The 5,231-nt window shown below is 33.0% G+C and overlaps 1 long non-coding RNA gene across 1 annotated transcript in view; it reads left to right on the top strand.

Annotated features, from left to right (window-relative positions):
* The window catches only part of LOC109239743, a 3,135-nt gene continuing 681 nt past the window's right edge, over positions 2,778–5,231 (top strand). The window contains exons 1-2 of the long non-coding RNA XR_002069962.1: positions 2,778–2,983; positions 3,470–4,617. This is a non-coding gene — a long non-coding RNA (uncharacterized LOC109239743). The remainder of the gene's footprint in view (positions 2,984–3,469; positions 4,618–5,231) is intronic.

A 5,231-nucleotide genomic window follows, 5' to 3' on the forward strand; every position in this document is an offset into this window, starting at 1 on the left:
TAACCATATGGGGTTTGAGAGTCGTGTTTAGGGGGAGAACTTTACGGGACAAGTTTTAGTGTGTCACTTGTGTTTGCCTCTTTGTGAGGTTGTTCTCTTGATATTTGTACTCTCTTTTTATTATAGTGGATTGCTGATTCATCTCCGCCGTAGACGTAGGTCAGTGGACCGAACCACGTTAAATGTTTGTGTCTCTTTTGGTAGATTTCTCTTTTGTTGTCTCATTTATCGTCGTTGAAGGTTTGCTTTATTAGCTTTTGCAGAACACCTGACTTTTTCCGATCCTAACACAGGAATCTCGTTAAAGATGTTCAAGATTTCCTACCAAGGAGAAAGTTAACGCTTCGTATGTACTGGAGTGCCAGAAAAGTTAAACTTACCCCTGCACCGCGAGTGAACAAGATAAAAAGAGTGAATGTATTCATCAATTTATGTCAATATAATTGCCAATTCTATTAAAATTGTATGCCACATTTAGCTAACTTTTCAAACGTAGAATGTATATATCAGCTTTACAAAGTTTATATATGGGATACCTTTTATGTAAATTTCCTCTTCTATCAACAGAGGAATATGGATTAATATGTAAGCCGAAGGATCTTGAAACATTACTTACTTTATAATTATTTCATCTAAAACTTAATCATGGTAAAAGTGTACATCTTAGTTTATTAGTATTATTATATACTGTAATTATGTTCAATGTTTTCACCGACCTTATCTTCCAATAATTCCAACATCGCGACTCCCTATGATTAGCACAAAATAAATAAAATAATAAAAAGACGAAAAAAGAAACCAACTTGTCATTTGCCATTTTGCCATCCGAACCCAAAGCATTGAAAAATGACGAATATAGTCTCTTTTCTTTAGGATTGATTTAAAATAGTCCTATAAATTTACATTTTAGTAGTTTTAGTTCTTTATGTTTATTAGAACTAACGCCTATGCTATATTGGGACGGACATCTCTAGATTAAAAATAATCTTATTCAACCCAACGCACCCAACACTTTTTTCTACCTACTATTATCTGAAATAGCGATTGAATCAAGTTTATGTCTAAATCGAATCATTAATATTATTATTTATTGCTGAAGCATTACGGTTGAGTTGTTTCATAAGGTGCATATTCAGGCAAATGAATTAAAAAAAAGGTCCATTCAAATTATTTTTTTCATTTTAAACAGGTCACCTACTTCTCGCAAGTCAATTCCATCAAATTATTGTATTGTTTTTTTCTATAAATATACAGAGGCAAAAGTGCCTTATTTTCATTCTCCATTTCTTCCATATTCTTTAGGATGGCTGTTAGCGTGCCGTCGTTGGTCTATGCCTCGATGGGTTTGTTATTTGCTCGTGCAGCTTCAGGTTCATCCACGGCAGCAGTGGTACCTACCGTTGGTATACACTCGACGTTACTTTGTGGTGACTTCTCAACCAAGCCACTTAGAGTGCTTGTTAGCCATTCTTCCAGTAGCTTCTTGACCACTGGGGGTGCTTCCTTAGCCGCAGATGTGGAAGCTCCTTTTTCATGCAAGATCGTCAGATCTTCGGATGGGGAAGATGAGATCTCTGCACCTGGCGTGATGCTAGGGGTTGCATTCAAAATGTCCTCGTCACCGGCCTCGTTGAGAGGATCAAGGAGATTGGCTGTAACACCTACTATCGCTTTCATTCTGGTGTTATTTTCAGCCATCTTTTGTTTTCGTGTGGTGTAGAGAACGGTAGTTGGTTGCTCTCTAGGTGGATACTATGATTTTGATTCTCGAAATCCCCACAGACGGCGCCAAATTATTTGGCTCAAAAGTTATCGATATACTTTGCAAGCTTAAGAACAATCAAAAGTAGGAAAGGGTAAATCGTAATCAAATATAATAGACCTAGAGATGAAAAATGAAGTTGTTGTTGAAGATCTAATAGTGTAAAATGATAATATGAACTCAAGAGAAAGTATTCGTTAGAGAAAGAGATAGAGTAGGAAAAAATGAGAGAGTTGTATTCTTCAAGAATAATCCCCTCCCTTTACAATGTGAAGGTCTCCCTTATATAGTAGGAGACCTCCCTCGAAATAATCAAAAAGATACATAAATAGGTAACGTTTTCCTAGTGAAGACACAGAGTCTTAAACGATGTCGCTTTTGTCCCCACGTCCAAGTCGTACCCTTACGTTAGTTGACGTATACTCACTGGGCATACCCATTGGCGTAGAGACGTTGACGGTCAAATTTGACCCTATATAGTCTTAATTCTGAACCAATCTATTTATATATAAAAGGAGAAGCAAATCCATGATATTATGCCAAGTGTCATCACAAAATATTGACATGTGTCATGTTTTAAGACAAAACTCCAATAAATTTGGAGATTCAAAAAAAATCAAAATCAAAATAAAATTACAAAATTTTAAAGAACTAACCAATTCAGTTATTCAATAGTCACACGTTGAGCACATCTTTTGTAAAACTGAAAAGTAAAAAAAAAAAAAATTACTCCAATTCCAAAAAATGGGCCCATGTTTTTTCATAAGTTTTTTTGTTTAATTAATTTTAAACCTAAAAATTCGACAATTTTTTTTACATTGAAATAGTAATAAACAAAAGAAAAAAATACTCCACGGCCGTCTATTCAAGAAAATGGAGTTTCACATTTTTTCATTAGTTTTTTTATTTAATTTATTAGAAATAGGAAGAGAGGAAAAAAATCACTCCACGATGGTCTTCCCAAAAGTGGGCATCAAAACCTAACTCCATCAACTGTCTCCTAATGTCCCAAACGTCTCTTCCTCCTTTTATTTTATTCGCCATTCCTTTTTTGTACAGAACTTTGCAAATATGGCTACAACACTTCATGAAATTAGTCAAATTTTAAGCAATTCGATGGAATGAAATCTGTAAGTGAGAGTTGTTCGAATGTGAAAAATTCCGGATCGTTTCAAGCCTCATATACCATATTTCATAGAGTTAATTTTGCAAGATAAAAAGGTAACATATTCAACTTTCATGTAGTTATTGAGTAAATCCTCTTCTCTGCCGTTTGATTTCATAAATTTTTCTTATTTCCAAATACATGAAGATGTATTATTGAAACTATTATATATACTACCTGTTTTGCTCTTTCATGTTAATAATATTCTGATTATTTTTTTCGTTTACAAAGATAATCCAAAAAAAATCAGGTTACATGATTTTTTAATTTTAAGGTTATTTTTAAGGACAAAATTTTGGTAATCGAATTTTCTTGGCTCTGTAATATCTTATGCATCACTATATTCTGAAATTATTGCTACTTATTGTAGTCAGTAGGCAACATGCCGCGAAAATCATATATGAGTTCTGGAACTAGACAATTTTGTCCTTTGTTCATTAGTTGTGTTTGAATAGTTAGCAGGAGACTTTGTTTGTGGAGTCATTTTTGGAAGAAAAAAAAATAGTGATTTCAGATTTTGTTTATGCAATTTTATGTCACAGAGGCTTATTGCACGATGCTCTTACTCAACTTGCTAACTCTGGTATGAATTCTTTTTGTTCCACATAGCCTCAAAGTTCTAAGACCATTTATATAAATCGTTATTTCATTGATATGGAACGAACCATAGCAATTAGTACAGTTTACCTATAGTGAATCTTTGTACTTAATATTATCTATTATGTTCAAAGTAAATCTCTGGCAGATATTATATATGGCCGGCTCACATAGCAGTATGATACATCCTAATAATGATTGTACGTACCTTTCTATCGCGCTGCGAAAATTATATATATGAGTTCTGGTCAAGTCGTCAAGTTGTCAAGTTACTAACATGAGGTATATATACCGATCCAAAAGTGTCCTTCATCTGAGATGCTGCACATTTTATTTAAGTCTATATAGATACTAACATTGGAATCATAATTTTAAATAACTCCAAATAGGCAAAGTACAATCGTACATAGTATCACTGTAGAAGCTTTCATTGATTATCACTTCACCAATAATAAGCTTATTTAAGCAAGTACATGTTAAATTAATAGATTGTTATTTCATTGATATGGAACGAACCATAGCAATTAGTATAGTTCACCTATAGTGAATCTTTGTACTTAATAACATCCATTATGTTCAAAGTAAATCTCTTTCAGATGTTATATATGGTCGTCTCACATAGCAATATGATACATCCTAATAATGAATGTACCTTTCTAGGGTAATTGTATACATGCCTCAATAGGAAAGTATGTAATTAAGTTCTTTAGGACTAAGATACAAGAACTCGCCTTATATCGCATGAACTTCTTTGTTATCGGGCCAAATAACTTGAAAACTACGACATATAATTTGAGGCTGACATTTACACAGAGGACAGTTGTTGAGGTAACAACTGGCTCTTCATTTCATATGAAAATCTTTAATCTTTGTCCTTTTGATAAGCTAACAAATCAATATCATGTGGATGAGGCAGAATTATCCGGTAATTCTTCACTTCCATTTTGTTTTAATATTAGGTATTGTAAACTTTGCGACTAACTTTTATATTTGTGGATGTGATTGGTTAGGTTGTGATCTATGGAGCTGTTCAGACCTACAAGCAAGGAGATAACAAAAGTGTCTTTATGAATGTTAAACTCGAAGATGAGCAGTAAGTCATTCACAAATACAGACTATACTTTTACAATATAACTACATATATTTTTGTTGATGGACAATTACCTTGAATCATATAGGAGGAACAGGATTTCAGCAACCTTATGGGATGAACTTGTGGATGAAATTCAACCTCACTTAAATTAGATGAACCTTTGATTGTTGTTTTACCTACTTATGAAAGCTCAAAATTTTTGAGGTTTACATATTTTACATCTACATTTGAGATTTAGTTTCAGAAAATTTTATAATTTCAAATTTTTATTTTTATACATAGGTAACTACTCAATGCGTAGCTGTTGGTATGCTTCCACACTATAGATAAATTCTACTTTGCCGCAATCTATTGAGTTTAAATCTAGGTTTGTAAGGGTATAAATGTTGTATTTGTTTGTGCAATTCACCTTATACATGCTTTTTACGCATATGTTGTACAACAATTAATGGAACTCTTTTAGAATACATGACAGACGACAGTTAACATCAGCAACAATAAAAAGAAAATATCAATAATTTTTTCGGTCTTCACTTGGTAGATATATTTGTAGATTCTACCATCATGCATAGGATTAAAGAGTAGTGTATAGAGTTCATATAAATATTGTATCT

Source organism: Nicotiana attenuata, chromosome 1 (genome assembly GCF_001879085.1).
Source record: "Nicotiana attenuata strain UT chromosome 1, NIATTr2, whole genome shotgun sequence".
In the NCBI taxonomy this organism is placed as follows: domain Eukaryota; kingdom Viridiplantae; phylum Streptophyta; class Magnoliopsida; order Solanales; family Solanaceae; genus Nicotiana; species Nicotiana attenuata.